The sequence below is a fragment of the Humulus lupulus genome, chromosome 9, assembly GCF_963169125.1.
Source record: "Humulus lupulus chromosome 9, drHumLupu1.1, whole genome shotgun sequence".
Lineage (NCBI taxonomy): Eukaryota > Viridiplantae > Streptophyta > Magnoliopsida > Rosales > Cannabaceae > Humulus > Humulus lupulus.
Window position 1 is genome coordinate 111,042,342 of NC_084801.1, and position 17,493 is coordinate 111,059,834.

Genomic DNA, 17,493 nt, shown 5'->3' on the forward strand with positions numbered 1-17,493 from the left:
GTCTCCAAGGTAAGTCGGTTACATTATAGGTCAGGTTTCACAATTAGTGTTATTTCTCAAAAGGAAGGTACTATTAGGGGTCGAGTTCGATCTCACAACGGGATCCTAAATCAAGCTTACCTTACCCACTTTAGGGGTATTTCGGAATGTTGGAACGGTCCGATCTTGTATTGGGGTCTATTAGGAAAGTCGATCACACTATAGGTCTAGTTTCATGATGAATGTTATTTCTCAAAGGGAAGGTACTACTATGGGCTGGCTCCGATCCCACAACGAGATCCAAATCGAGACACCCTCACCCACTTAGGGTGTATTTCAAAGCTTTGGAACGGTCTGATCTTGAAACGGAGTCTCCGTGGAAAGTCGATCACAATATAGGTTAGGTTCACGATAAGTGTTATTTCTTAAACTGAAGATACTTTAAGTGTCCGAGTGTGATCTCGCAACAAGATTTCAAATCGAGCCTACCTCACCAACTTAGAGATTATTTCGGACCGTTGGAACGGTCTAATCTTGTAACAGGGTCTCTGAGGAATGCCGATCACACTATAGGTCAAGTTTCACAATAAGTGTTATTTCTAAAACCGAATGAACTACTAAGGATCGACTACGATCTCGAAATAAGATCCTAAATTGATCTAACATCACACATTGAGTGGGAATTTTAGACCTTTGGAACCGTCCGATCTTGTAACTTGGTCTCCGAGGATAGTCAATCACACCATACGTCATGTTTGACGATTTGTGTTATTTCTCAAACGGAAGGTACTATTTGGGGTCGATTCCTATCTCAAAACGAAATCCTAAATCAAACCTACCTTTCCTAGATTGGGGGTATTTCATTGTGTTGGAACAGTTCATTCTTGTAACGGGGTACCCAAGCATAGCCGATCACATAATGGGTAAGGTTTCACGATGAGCGTTGTTTCTCAAACCGAAGGTAGTACTAGGGGTCGACTCTGATCTCACAATGAGATTCTAAATTTAGCCAACCTCATCAACTGAGGGGGTATTTCAGACCTAACGGGGTCTCCGATGAAAGCCGATCACACTATAGGTCAGGGTTCATGATTAGTGTTATTTCTCAAAGGGAAGGTACTACTAGGGGCAGACTTCAATCTCGCAATAAGATCCTAAATCGAGCCTACCACACCCACATAGGGTTTATTTCAGAGCTTTAGTATGGTTCGATCTTGTAATGGGGTCTCCGAGGACAGTCGATCACGCAATAGCTTAGGTTGCACGATTAGTGTTATTTCTCAAAGGGAGGGTAATCTAGGGGCCTACTCCGATCTATTAACGAGATCCTAAATTGAGCCTACACCACACATATAGGGGGTATTTTGGAACGTTGGAAAGGTCCGATCTTGTAACGAGTTCACCAAGCATAGTCGATCACACTATAGGATAGGTTTCATGATAAGTGTTCTCAAACTGAAGGTACTACTAGGGTCAACTCCAATCATGCAACGAGATCCTAACTCGAGCCTACCTCACCAACTTTGAGATTATTTTGGACCGCTGGAACGATCCAATCTTGTAACAGGATCTCCGATGAATTTCGATCACACTAGAGGTTAGGTTTCACAATAAGTGTTATTTCTCAAACCGAAGGTATTACTAAGGACCGACTACAATCTCGAAAAAAGATCCTAATTTGATCCAACATCACACATTTAGTAGGTATTTCAGACCTTTGGAACAGTTCGATCTTGTAATGGGGTCTCCAAACATAGTTGATCACGCTATAGGTTAGGTTTCACGATAAGTGTTATTTCTCAAATTAAATGTACTACTAGGGGTTGACTCCGATCAAGCTACAAGATCCTAAATCCAGCCTATTTCATCCACTTAGGGGATATTTTGGACAAATTGAATGGTCCGATCTATTATTGGGATCTTTGGGGAAAGACGATCACACTATAGGTCTAGTTTCACGATTAGTGTTATATCTCAAAGGGATGGTACTACTACGGGCCACATTCCATCTCGCAACGTGATCCTAAATAGTAAACCCCTCACCCACATAGGGGTATTTCAGACTGTTGGAATGGTCCGATCTTTTAATGGGGTCTCCAAGGAATGTCGATCACACTATAGGTCAGGTTTCACAATTAGTGTTATTTCTCAAAAGGAAGGAACTACTAGGGGTCGAGTCCAATCTCGCAATGAGATCCTAAATCGAGCTTACGTTACCCACTTTAGGAGTATTTCAGAATGTTGAAATGATCTGATCTTGTGTTGGGGTCTCTTAGGAAAGTTTATCTCACTATAGGTCTTGTTTCATGATGAGTGTTATTTCTCAAAGGGAAGGTACTACTACAGGCTGACTCTGAACTCGCAACGAGATCTAAATTGAGACACCCTCTCCCACTTAGGGTGTATTTCAGAGCATTGGAATTGTCTGAAATTGTAACGGAGTCTCCGAGGAAAGTTGATCACACTATAGGTAAGGTTTCACGATAAGTATTATTTCTCAAACTAAAGACACTTTTAGTGTCCGAGTGCGATCTCGCAATGAGATCCTAAATCGAGCCTACCTCACCAACTTAGAGATTTATTTTGGACCATTGGAACGATCCAATCTTGGAACAGGGCCTCCTAGGAATGCCGATCACACTATAGGTCAAGTGTCACAATAAGTGTTATTTCTCAAACCGAAGGCACTACTAAGGACCTACTACGATCTCGAAACGAGATCCTACATTGATCCAACATCACACATTTATTAGATATTTCAGACCTTTGGAATGCCCGATCTTGTAACTGGGTCTCCAAGAATAGTCTATCACACAATAGGTCATGTTTCACGATTTGTGTTATTTCCCAAACCGAAGGTACTATTTGGGGCCGACTCTTATCTCACAGCAAAATCCTAAATCAAGCCTACCTTTCCTACTTGGGGTATTTCATTGGGTCGGAACAGTTCGTTCTTGTAATGGGTTACTCGAGCATAGGTGATCACACAATGGGTAAGGTTTTCACAATAAGTGTTATTTCTCAAACCTAAGGTACTACTAGGGGCCGACTCCGATCTCAGAATGAGATCCTAAATTTATCCTACCTCATCAACTTAGGGGTATTTTAGACCATTGGAATGGTCCAATCTTGTAACGGGGTCACCGATGAAAGTCGAGCACTCTATAGGTCAAGGTTCACGATTAGTGTTATTACTCAAAAGGAAGGTACTACTAGGGGTCGAATTTGATCTAGCATTAAGATCCTAAATCGAGACTACCACACCCACTTAGTGTTTGTTTCAGAGCTTTGGAACGATCCGATCTTGGAACGGGGTCTCCGAGGACAGTGGATCACACAATAGCTTAGGTTGCACGATTAGTCTTATTTCTCAAAGGGAAGGTAATACTAAGGGCCGACTTTGATCTCTTAATGAGATCCTTAATTGAGCTTACCACACACATAAAGGGGGTATTTCAAAACGTTGGAACGTTCCAATCTTGTTACAAGGTCACCGAGCATAGCCGATCACACTTTAGGTCAGGCTTCACGATAAGTGTTATTTCTCAAACTGAAGGTACTACTAAGGGTCAACTCTAATCACACGACGAGATCCTATATCTTGCCTACCTCACCCACTTAGGGGTATTTTGAACAAATCGAACAGTCCGATATAATATTGGGGTCTCCGAGGAAAAGTCGATCACACTATACTTCTAGTTTCACGATTAGTGTTATTTATCAAAGGGATTGTACTACTACGTGCCGCCTCCCATCTCGCAACATGTCCCTAATTAGTGAACCCCTCACCCACATAGGGGGTATTTTAGACGGTTGGAAAGGTCTGATCTTTTAATGGGGTCTTCAAGGAAAGTCGATCACAATATAGGTCAGGTTTCATGATTAGTGTTATTTCTCAAAAGGAAGGTACTACTAGGGGTTGAGTCCAATCTCACAACGAGATCCTAAATCGAGCCTACCTTACCAACTTTAGGGTTATTTTAGAATGTTGGAACGGTTCGTTCTTGTATTGAGGTCTCTTAGGAAAGTCGATCACACTATAGGGCTAGTTTCATGACGAGTGTTATTTCTCAAAGGGAAGGTACTACTACGAGCTGACTCCAATCTCACAACGAGATCTAATTGGAGAAAACCTCACCCACTTAGAGTGTATTTAAGAGCTTTGGAATGGTCCGATCTTGTATCGAAGTCTCCGACGAAAGCTGAATACACTATAGATTAGGTTTCACGATAAATGTTATTTCTCAAATGGAAGGTACTACTAGGGGCCGACTCTGATCTCGAAAGGAGATACTAAATTGATACTACTTCACACATTTAGTGGGTACTTTAGACCTTTGGAAAAGTTTGATCTTGTAACTGGGTCACCGAGGATAGCCGATCACACATTAGGTCAGTTTCACGATTTGAGTTTTTTTCTCAAAGCGAAGGGACTATTAGGGGCAGACTCCGAACTGGCATCTAGATCCTAAATTGAGCCTTCCTTTCCCACTTAAGGGGTATTTCAGACCGTTGGAATAGTTCAATCTTGTAACAAGGTCACTGAGGATAGCCAATCACACTATAGGTCAGGTTTCACGATTAGTGTTATTTCTCAAATGGAAGGTAGTACAAGGGGCCGACTCCAATCTCGCAATAAGATCCTAAATTGAGCCTAAATCACACATTTAGGGGGTATTTTAGACCATTGAAATGGTATGACGTTGTAACGGGGTCACCAAGCATTGCCGATCACACTATAGGTTAGTTTTCCCAATAAGAGTTTTTCCTCAAACTGAATGTACTATTAGGGGTCGACTTCAATCTCGCAACGAGATCCTAAATCGATCTTACCTCACACTCTTAGGGGGTTTTTTAGATCGTTAGAACGGTCAGATCTTGCAACGGGGCCACTGAGCATAGCTGATCACACTATAGATCAGGTTTCACGATAAGTGTGATTTCTCAAATTGAAGATACTACTAGGGTTCGACTCCGATCTCATAACGAGATTCGAAATCAGGCCTACCTCACCCACTTAGGGGGTATTTCCGACCGTTAGAACGGTTTAATCTTGTAACGGGGTCTCTAAGGAAAGCTGATCACACTATAGGTCAGGTTTTACAATAAATGTTATTTCTCAAACCGAAGGTACTACTAGGGGCCGTCTCCGAACTTGAAACGAGATCCTAAATAGATGCTACATCACTCATTTAGTGGGTATTTCAAAACTTTGGAATGGTCTGTACTTGAAACTAGGTCCCCGAGGATAGTCGATCACACAATAGGCCAGGTTTCACGATTTGTGTTACTGAAGGTACTCTTAGGCGTCGACTCTGATATCACAATGAGACACTAAATCGAGGCTAGCTTTCCAACTTAGGGGGTATTTCAAACCGTTGGAACAATTCGATCTTGTAATGGGGTACCCAAGAATAGTCAATCACACAATATGTAATGCTTCACGATATGTGTTATTTCTCATAGGGAAGGTAATACTATGGGCTGACTCCGATCACGCAACAAGATGCTAAATTGAGGCTACCCCACACACTTAGGCGGTATTTGGGACTGTTAGAATGGTCGGATCTTGTAACGGGGCTACCGAGCATTGTCGATCATACTATAGGTCAGGTTTCACGATAAGTGTTATTTCTCAAGTCGAAGGTATTACTATTTTCCAAGTCTGATCTTGCAACGGGATCATAAATCGAGCTATTAAAGACCCAAAAATGCTAATAGGGTTTAGTGCCTTCATTAATGTGCCAGAAGGGCATAATTGGATATGTGTGTGATTAATTGATTAAATGCATGACTATGTGGCATGTTTGATATATATGATGATAATAATTTATTTATATGCATGTTTATGAGTATTAAATATGCATGTGGGTGTAACGACCCCAAATTCGGTATTAAGGCTTAAGGGCCTGGAGTAGTGTGCCTGGAGGGCATAATGGGATTCTGTGTGTGACTTTTATGAGTTTTATGCATGATTATGATTTAATGCACGTTATATGATTATGTGATTAATTGTGATGCATGACTATGTGAACTAGTATGCATGTAGACCTGATTGAGCATATTTGGAATTTGGCCATGTTGGGCCTGACTATGTTGATACCTGTGATCTATGACTCGAGACGATCCTAGAATGAGCGGGTTAGCGGAAAGTCAAAGCGGGAACCTGTACCAGGCTTGGGTTAAGCCTGGGGAGTTTAATTGAGAATCTGGGAATATATTTGATGATTAATCCGGTATTAGGTAGCGAGCGGGAATTATTAGGAACACTTGAGGAATTAGTGGGAATTTGGGTAATATGACTAAAATGCCCCTTTATGGACATAAAGGTTTAGAATTAGTAAGGGAGGGCATTTTGGTCATTAGGCTTGTAAGAGATAAAATAAAGAAGGTCTTTATACTTAGTGGATTTTGTAGAGAAAAGCATAGGCTGAAAAGAAAGAAAGAAGGAAGAGAAGGAAGAGAGGGAAAACTGAAGGGTTTGGCTTTGAAGATTCGGTTTGTGGCTCTCCCAACCATTTCACTTGATTTTCTTGAGGTTAAGCTCAGTGGAAAGCTAGGGTTAGCTGAGCATCAAGGATCCTAAGCTAGGCTTGAGGATTGGTAAGGGATTAGCAAGATCACATCAGAGATTTGAGGTAAGTTCTTGAGGTTTTCAGTTTTAGGGTTTTGCTGGTTTTGAGCTGTGTTTTTGAGCTAAATGGATGGGGTTTTTGGGGAAAACAGGTCAAGGTTATGAAGGTGCAAGCCAAGGAGGTCTAGGGTTCAGTTCAAGGTCGAAATTCCACCCACGGTATGATTTCTAGACCCTATCCTTGTTGTTTGAGTGATTTTCTGGTTTTTGGGTTCATTGAGTTGGATTTTGAGTTGTGGGTTGCTCGAGCTTGGGATTGAGTTCATGGGGTGCTTGGGATGAGTGTGAGGTGTGTATAAGTTTGTTTTTGGACTTGGGAAAGAGTTGGACAAGTTTGGGGTCGAAATGGGGGAAGAAAATCGCAAGATGCGATTTTTGGTTTTGGTCTGCTGCAACTAGCGCTACAGCGCTAGTCAAGGGGCGCTGTAGCGCTAGCCCTGTTCTGGTGAGGGTGGTTCTGCTTGTAGCGCTACAGCGCCCTCTTTTGAGCGCTGTAGCGCTGCACTGTTCACAGAGGGGATTTTTGGGCTTTTGTGAAGGGATTTTGACCTAGGGTTCGGGGCTTGATTCCGCCACTTTGTTTTGGGGATCTAGGACTTCCCGGGGGCTCGGGATTAGTCTCGAGGCTAGGTTTTGGACTTGAGGATTGGTGATGACTTTGACTTGTGGACTTTGCTTAGGTAAGCGCTAGGGCACGGGTAAGATCGTGCTCAAGGAGTCAGGTTGATCAAGGCTACTGAATCTAAAGGTAAGAAAACTGTAACACCCGAGATTAGGGCATGGCCCCACTATGTGATTGCAGGGCATGGCCCCAGATTGTATTATGTGCAAATGTTTAACCTTAAATGAATCATGATGTGTGTGAATGATTATTTCGAATGTACTATATGTGTGATTATGATAAAATGAACGGCAAGGGCCGAGTGCGGCGTAGGCCGGGTACGGCCGTGGGGCCGAAAGTAACACACAGCACATGGGATGCTTATATTCAGGGTGGGACCCAAGGGATACATGAGTTATCCTCGCGGTGAGAACCGAAACCCCAGGCTTTGGTAAGGCCTCTGGGGCGGCATGGTCGTACTTGGTTATTATGATGGTTTTCTTATTTATCAGTGAATTATGCCAGCTATATGATCTGCATATGTTATGTATTATTTGGGTTTTCTTGCTTGGCTTCAGCTTACGGGTGCTCCGTGTGGCAGGTAGAAGCAAGGAGTCAGTCAACCAGCCATGAGTATGGAGAGCGTGGGGGCGGCGCGTACATGTTCGGCCTGCCCGACTGCTTTGGTTGGGGGCATTTTGTATATGGCTGTATTAAATCATTCTTTTGAGAACTGATCAAGTGTAAATCTATTTTTGAGTTGTAAATATTTTGTAAACCTCATTTTGGGATCCCAGATGTTTTACATTTAACGTTTTCAATGAAACTAATCATTTTCAAAGAGTACAGCCTTAAACTCTGATTTATTCACACTTTTGGTTTTAGAAACCACTTAGAGTCAATTAAATGCACAATTTCTGTTTTAAACTCACTTGGTAACGGCTCTAAGGTAGTAAGGCATTACAGTGGGCCCGTTCTTGTTTATAAGGGCATATCTGTAATTTTTGCCCGTTAAGGGTATAAATGTGATTATATGTGTTATATGGTTGAGACCACATTATTGTGTGGATATATTTGCAGTATTCGACTCAACGCGGTCCTAGTGAACAGATTAGCGGAATAGTCTTAGAATGGGATAATACCTAGCTCGGGGTGAGCTTAGGGGTATTTTGGGAAGTTTAATGTATATTAGAAGTTTATTGAGTAACGAGTAAATGTTTTGTGATTAGATGGGCATGTCAGGATTAATTGGGAATTTGTACGATGACTCGATGAATTTGTGGTAATTGGGGTTAATGACCATTTTGCATTTACGGGCAATTAGGAGGCTGAGTTAGTAGAAGGGGCATTTTGGTCATTCTAATTCAAGAGATATAGTTAGGAAATATTAGAACATAGTAAAACAGGTTAGAAATGTCTCAAGCACTCTCTCCCTCTCCCCTTTACACGTTAACTCTCTATCCCTCTCTTGTGCTTTGAGGTTTAAGGAAAACTTTGAAGAGAAGCTTGGATTTGGGCTGGGAAATCTGAAGAATTAACGCTATGAGTAGACAAGGAACAGCTGGGGGATTCAAGCCACTAACATGGTAAGGTTTCTGGTACTAAATGGTTGAAGTCTGATCAGGATTCAATATGCTTGGGGAAAATTGGGTTAGATACTAAGTTTAGGATTTAAGGGAATTTTAGTTGGTGTTTTAGGTTATATGCTATGTTTTTGAAGTAGTGCTGAGAATTCTGAACCTGGTTGTGACTGGGGTGTATATTAAGGATAGATTTCGGGGCTGAGAGTTTTGAAAAAAATGCTGGAAGCGTAGGGATTTCTAGGTTCACAGGGGCGCATCGCGACCCAATTCATGAGCGTCGCAGCCCACGTGTCTAGAAGGCCTTGGGAGGGCTTGTTGATTTGTGGGCGCGCCGTGACCCTAGGGGGCAAGTCACGGCTTGAAGCATGAGGCTTGCGCCTCTGACTTGGGGCGAGCCGCGACCCTTTCGACCAGGTCGTGGGTCCCCTAGGTAGCCATAGCCTAGTTTAGTTTTTAGGCTCGGGAAGGCTCAGGGATTTAAACTTAAGCACTCGCGACGAATTCTACTACCCGGTTTAGTAGAATTTGAGGGCCTGGATGCTAGTATTTATTTTCAAAACATTTAACTGGATTAGAATTTGCTAGTTATCCATTGTTGCTTGTGACTAGGGTTATTGTTAAGGCTCAAGACTTGGATCGTGCTCGGGACCGCTCTTTGTCCTATGCTCGGGACTTGAAGTAAGAAAACTGCACCCAAATGGTTGTGAATGGGACAAAGATTCCCTGTAATTAAAGAAATGTGTTCAGTGAATTATATATCTATTATGTGTAATGTGAAAGTACGGCCTAAGGGAGCCAGAGCTGATGATAAGCGTACTGAACGCAGCTGGGCCTAAGTGAATCAGGATAGCTAAATAACCAGAGGGCTCGGCCTAAGGGCACCGACACCTAAATGTTTGTATTAAAATTTAGTTGTACGTTTGAAACAATATGCTTATCTTTGCATAGCATAATACTTGTATACGTTTGAAACACTTATTGTTGTCCTTGCTTGTCGATTATGGTTTTCTTGCTGAGCCATGGCTCACGGATATTATGTGGTACAGGTAAAAGCAAGGGAAGGTTTGACCAACCTTGAGTTGGAGAGCTTTGGGGACGGAGTTTACATTGCCAGCTGCTCAACTGCCACGGCCGAGAGAACTACAAGAACTAGAGCTCAAATTTGTATTTTACCATTTAGACTGGTTTTGTTGTACTAATTTTTTAGGGTTTTTTCCGCCATGTAAACCATATTTTTGGGATCCCATGTATCAAACTTTTATCTTAATGAAAATCAATCATTTTAAGATTAATATCCTTTAAGATCTTGTCAGTCGACCTAAGAAACACAATTATATTCAAATGACTTGATTAGCGAGTCTTTCACTATTTTACATACACAGTGTAAGGATCTTGGTTACCCAAGGTGTTACAGAGCCTTTCTCACCAACTCAGGGGGTGTGAATACTGTGAATACGGGAAAATTTCCCTTGAAGCATCTGTCGGCGCGTATAGGCGTGGGCGTAGAAGGGGCTAAGGCCCGCAATGTGAGGCCTAGCCAGCCATAGGCATGCACACGTACCCCTGCAACACTTAGTGAACCCCTTGGTAAGGAAGGGCCTCGCATAGCGAGGCCCCACTTGGTGCTTAGGCATACGTGGGCGCCACAAGATAGAGACCCACTTTTCTTGTGGCTTAGAGCCTCGGTTAGGGTGCAAGGGGTGCGAAGGAGAACGCCTCGCTAGGCAAGGCTGGACCAATGGGAAAGGCGCCTCACCAGGCGCCGTTGTGCAAGGCTCGCGAGGTCAAAATGCCTCGCTATGCAAGGCTGGACTAATGGGAAAGGCGCCTCACTAGGCGCCATTGTGCGAGGCTCGCGGGGTCAGGACGCCTTGCTACGAGAGGCTGGACCGCTGGGGAAAGGCTCCTCGCTAGGCGTCTCTGTGTGAGGCTCGCAGGGTCAGGAGCGCCTTGCTGCCCGAGATTGTGTCAATCTCGAAAAGCGCCTCACCATACGCCATAGTGCGAGGCTTGCGGATCCAAGGAAGCGTCATTATGTGCCGATGATGGTACGCCCACGTGGAGGGCCATGCGAGGTCGTGGCTCCCTTGGTGTCACGGTACACGAAGGGCCTCACATAGCAAGCCAGTCACCATATTGAAGGCATGCTTAATGAAGCTTATGATAAGGCTCACACACCCTCAGACACCACGCAGAGTCCCAGCAACCCGCCATGTTGCCCTGAACGATGTGACACCGCTTATAAGCTAGGCACTTCGTCCATATGTAAAACATCCAAGGGCCTCCTGGCTATGTTGCCAGGGCATGGAACCATATGTCCCATAGTGAAGGGCCACACATAGTGAAGGCTTCACTGTCTCATCATGTACCATATGTCCCAAGCCTCCCGAATATGCAAGGAGAACTAGTAGATGTGTCCAACACTTAGCAACATATTAGAAGACGACGAGAGAAGATTTATTTGGAAGAGTGAGAAGGACCTTCGGGTATGAGGCACGTGAACAAGTACAAGACGTACGATCCTGGGGTATCCAGAGGCATGGTTCTAACATTTGTGCCCGACAAGTAGTGGTGGTACGGTTCGGTGCAAGGAGTGGTGGGATGGCATGCACACCTCTAGCCATGTACCCATACCTGACACCCCAATCCTCTGCTCCTCTATACCTTGCACCACTACTCTGACACAGTACAAACGTACTATGTTGTCCTTTTGGACCCCCTTTTGTATCAGGGGCCAATAGAGCCCATCTATAAATAGACTTGGACCCTTCAGGTTAAGGGTTGGAAAATTCTTTGTATGCACAAACAATGAAGGAAGCTAAATTTTTGCTCCATTGTAGTTCTGTATATTTGCTCTTTCAAGTTCTTTTCATCTTCTTCCTACATATCTTTCGTAATATAGTTTGCGTTTTCAGACCTTAAATCGTTGACGAGTTCTCACCGTCAATAGTTTGGCTCAATCTGTGGGAAGAACGAGTATCAAGCCAATGTTCTTTCATCACTTTCAGAAAGGGAGAAATGCCAAGGTGTTCGAAACGCCTACGTCAACTACAAGATGTTGAAGTTCGCCTGGACGGAGAGTAACTGAGGGCCTCCCGGAAGGAACCCCCTCCACCTAAGCAGAGGGACATGTTGGAGGAACGTCCTCCACCAATGGAGGAGAATGAAGCATCGTCCCCAGCTATCCGGCTTGATTGAGGTCACCCAAAGCCACCAGCGCCTCCACATCCCCGATCCCCAGTGGCACCCCGCTCCGGCCACCGAGTCCCGGGTCCCTCGACGTGGAGGCCAGGAAAAAGTCCCCATGTACACTCGGTGAGTTCCAGCTCGAGGAATCGCTTCTATGTGGACAAAATTCGCGAGTTGCACAAGAAGAACAAAAAGTTGGAAACCATGCTAGAGAACATGCAGGAAGTCATAAACAACCTTCTTCAAGGAAAGTCGAGCCTACACATTCCGAAGCACAAGGAGAAAGAGCGAGAAATAGGGGAAACTGTTGTCCCCATGGATGATGGGAGAACCCGACTCTCCACCAGCAACAACCCCCGGAAAAAATACCATGAGGGACCTAGATCGGCGAAATATCCCCAGAAGCAAAGACGAAGGAGAAACGATGGCCTTAGGAACGAGGTCGAAGTCACTTCTAAGGAAGCGATGCCTGACTTCAGAGAAAAGCTCAATGGGAAGAGGTCAGAAGTGAGGATGATGCCCCCTGTGGCCCCTCCGAAGGACGGAGAAAAGAGAAAGGTCAATCCCACTGAGATAAGGACTCCTTACATAAGAGGCGACAAAAGCTAGACACTGATATGAGGAGCCTTTGGAGCAAGATTGTCACGGCCTCAGGGTGACATGTTAACGATGAAGAGTTCGACTACGAGTCACCTTTCATGCGAGAAATCCAGTTGGAGTGACTCCTGGCCTACTTTAAAGAACCCCATATGACCCCATACGAGGGTACCTCGGACCTCAAGTACCACTTGGACGCCTTCAATGATTTAATGAAGCTGAGAGGGATCAATAGCAGTGCGAGGTGTCACTGTTTTGTTGTCATGCTGAATGGGCCTGCTTACAAATGGTTTAAGTGGCTGAGGCCGGGGACCATTAGGTCATGGCAGCAGTTTTCCAACGAGTTTCTCCAACAACATCATGCCGTGCGAGATGACACCATGTCGGGCACCAGTCTCGCTAACATAAAGCAAGGTGAAGGAGAAAGTTTAAAGAGCTATATTCATAGATTCAACATGGAGGATGCCAAGGTAGGAAGCCTGGCCGGGGGAGAACTCAAGATGGCAATCACGGCTGGAGTGCGCCCACGTAGCAAACTTTGGGATAATATGCTGAAAAGGGAAGTCACCGACTTAGATAAATTCTACGAAATGAAACAAAAGTACATTCGTGTCAAGGATGGCCATGAGAACTTAAAGGCAGGAAAAAACGAATCCCATGTTATGCCCTCAACCCACGAAGGATCGAATGGGACAAAAAATAAGAGGGCATACGAGGGACTGAGAGATGACTACCAGAGAAGGCCCAAATGCAGAAGTGACCCCAGGCAAATGGCTTACACCTTCTATACAAACCTAACGGACACCAGAGAACATACCTATCTCACGAATGAAGGTCGGGTTCCCTTCAAGAGGCCCCTTAGAGGGGTATTTCGGACCATTGGAATGGTCCGATCTTGTAATGGGTTCTCCCAGGAAATCCAATCAAACTATATGTAACGTTTCACGATTAGTGTTATTTCTAGAAGGGAAGGTACAACTAGGGGCCGATTTTGATCTCGCAGCAAGATCCTAACTCGATTCTATCTCAACCACTCAGGGTGTATTTTAGAGCCTTGGAACAGTTCGATCTTATAACAGGGTCTCCGAGGACAGCCAATCACACAATTGGTTAGGTTTCACGATTAGTGTTATTTCTCAAAGGGAAGGTACTTCTAAGGGCTGACTCCGATCTCGCAACGTGATCCTAAATTGAGTGTACATCACACAATTAGGGGGTATTTCAGATCATTGAAATGCTCCGATCATGTAACAAGGTCACCAAACATAGTCGATCCACAATAGGATACGTTTCACGATAAGTTTTATTTCTCAAACCGAAGGTACTACTAGGGCCGACTCCGATCATGCAACGAGATTTAAAATTTTTCCTACATCACACATTTAGGGGGTATTTCGGATCATTGGAGCGTTCCGATCTTGTAACAGGTACACCAAGCACAACTAATTGCACTATAGATTAGGTTTCACGATAAATGTTATTTTCAAACTAAAGCTACTTCTAGGGGTCAACTTCAATCTCGCAATGAGATCCTAAATTGAGCCTACCTCACCCATTTAGGGGGTATTTCGGACCGTTGGAACGGTACGATCTTGTATTGGGGTCTTTGAGGAAAGTTTCTCACACTATAGGTCTTGTTTCACGATTAGTGTTATTTCTCAAAGGGAAGGCACTACTATGGGCCAACTCCAATCACGAAACGCAATCCTAAATCATGGAAACCCACACACATAGGGGGTATTTTGGACTGTTAGAACGGTCGGACCTATTAACAGGGCCACCGAGAAATGTTGATCACACTATAGGTAAGGTTTCACAATTAGTGTTATTTTTCATACCGAAGATACTACTAGGGTCCGAATCTATTGTCGCAATGAGATAATAAATCGAGCCTACCTCACCAACATAGGGGGTATTTCAGACTTTTGGAAAGGTCCGATCTTGTGACAGGGTCTCCGAGAAAAGACGATCACACTAAAGGTCAAGTTTCACGAATAGTGTTATTTCTCAAAGGGGAGGTACTACTAGGGGTCGACTTCAATCACGCAAAGAGATACTAAATCGATGCTATCTCACACACTTATGGGGTATTTCAGGTCATTAGAATGTTTGAATCGAGTAAAGCATTCACTGAGAAAAGTCGATCACACTATAGGTTAGGTTGCACGATAAGTGATATTTCTCAAACCGAAGATACTACTACAATCCGAGTTCGATCTCACAACGAGATCCTAAATTGAGCCTACCTCACCCACTTAGGGGGGTTATTTCATACCGTTGGAATGATCCGATCTTGTAATGGGGTCTTCGAGGAAAGTCGATCACTCTACAAGTCAGGTTTCAGGAGTAGTATTATTACTCAAGGGGAAGGTACTACTAGGGGCCGACTTCGATCTCGCAACGAGATCCTAAATCGAGCCTACCTCAACCACTTATGTTGTATTTCAGAGCTTTGGAATGGTCCAATCTTGTAACGATGTCTCCGAGGGCAGCCAATCTTACAACAGGTTTGCTTTAACAAATAGTGTTATTTCTCAAAGGGAAGGTACTACTAGGGGCCAACACCGATCTCACAACAAGATCCTAAATGTAGCCTACATCACACATTTGGGGGGTATTTCAGAGCGTTGGAACGGTCCGATCTTGTAACAGGGATAGGAAGCATAGCCGATCACACTATAGGTTAGGTTTCACAATAATAGTTATTTTTCAAGCTTAAGGTGCTACTAGGGGTCCACTTCGACCTTACAAGGAGATCTTAAATCGAGCCTACCTCACCCACTTAGGGGGTATTTTGGACAATTGGAAAGGTCTGATCTTGTACTGGGTTCTCTGAGTAAAGTCGATCACACTATAGCACTAGTTTCACGTTTAGTGTTGTTTCTCAAAGGGAAGGTACAACTATTGGCCGACTCCGGTCTCACAACGACATCTTAAATTGAGACAACCGCACACAATTACGATGTATTTTGGACCATTGGAATGGTTTGATCTTGTAACGGGGTTTCAGAGGATAATCGATCAGACTACAAGTCATTCTCACGATTAGTGTTATTTCTCATTGGGAAATTATTACTATGGTCCAGCTCCAATCACGCAATGAGATCCTAAATTGAGGCTACCCCGCACACTTAGGGGGAATTTCGGACCATTAGAATGGTCATATCTTGTAACGGGGCAACCGAGCATAGTCGATCACACTATTGGTTAGGTCTCATGATTAGTGTTACTTCTCAGGCCAAAGGTACTACTTTGGGTCAACTCCGATCACGCAACAAGATTCTAAATCGAGGCCACCTTACACACAGAGGGGGCATTTCATACCATTATAACTGTCATATTTTCTAACGGGGTCACTGAGCATAGCCGATCACAAAATAGGTCATGTTTCACAATAAGTGTAATTTCTCCAAACGAAGATACTTCTAGGGTTCAACTCCGATCTCGGAACGAGATCCTAAATCGAGCCTACCTGACCTACTTAGGGGGCATTTCGGACCATTAGAACAGTCTGATCTTGTAACAGGGTCACGGAGGAAAGACGATCACACTATAGGTCAGGTTTCACGATAAGTGTTATTTCTCAAACCAAAGGTACTACTAGGGCTTGAATCCGATATCGAAACGAGATCCTAAGTTGTTCCTACATTACACCATTAGTGTGTATTTCAGAAATTTGGAACGTTCTGATCTTCTAACTGGTTCTCCGAGTAAATTCGATCACACAATAGGCCAGCTTTTACGATTTGTGTTTTTTCTCAAAAAGACGGTACTATTAGGTTTCACGATAAGTATTATCTTTTAAACCTTAGGTACTACAAGGGGTCCACTCCAATCTCGCAACGAGATCCTAAATCGAGCCTACCACTCCCACTTTGGGGTATTTCGGACCGTTGGAATGATTTGATCTTGTACTGGGGTCTGTGAGGAAAGTCGATCACACTATAGGTCTAGTTTAATGATTAGTGTTATTTCTCAAAGGGAAGGTACCACGACAGGTCGACTATGATCTAGCAATGAGATCCTAAATCGAGCCTACCTCACCCACTTAGGGGGTATTTCAGACCTTTGGAACGGTCCTATCTTGTAACGGGGTTTTCGAGGATAGTCGATCACACTACAAGTCATTCTCACGATTAGTGTTATTTCTCATAGGGAAGGTACTACTATTGATCGACTTTGATCATGAACGATATCCTAAATTGAGCCTACCTTACACACTTAGGGGGTATTTCGGACCATTTGAACTATCGGATCTTATAACAAGGTCGCCGAGCATAGTCGATCACACTATAGACAAGTTTCACGATAATGTTATTTCTCAAATTGAAGGTACTTGTAACACCCTGGGTAACCAAGACCGTTACACTATATGTTTTAAATAGTGCAAGACTCGCTAATTTAGTCATTTGAACATAAATGTGTTTCTAAAGTAAACTTAATAAGTTAGGGTTAAAAGATTTTGATTGTAGAATGGTCGACTTTCATTAAAACTAGTGTTTGATACATGGGTTCGCAAAAATAGTGTTTATATGGCAGATACAACCCTCAAAAGTTAATACAACAATAGCTAGTCTAAATGGGAAATTATAGGTTTGAGCACTAATCCCTATAAATCCCTCAGCCGTGGCGGACGAGCAGCTGCCGATGTACACACCGCCCCGAAAGCTCTCCAACTCATGGCTAGTCCAGCTTTCCTTTGCCTTTACCTACATCATGTAGCACCTGTGAGCCAAGGCTCAGCAAGAAAACCATAATCAACAATCATGGATAGCAACAAGTGTATATAGAAACTTTAGTCCAATCAGTTCAATTAATCAGCAGAATACAAGCATTAAGCTAAGCAATGATAATCATATACTTCCAAACATATATTTCAATCTTTAATACATTATTTAGGTGTTGGCGCC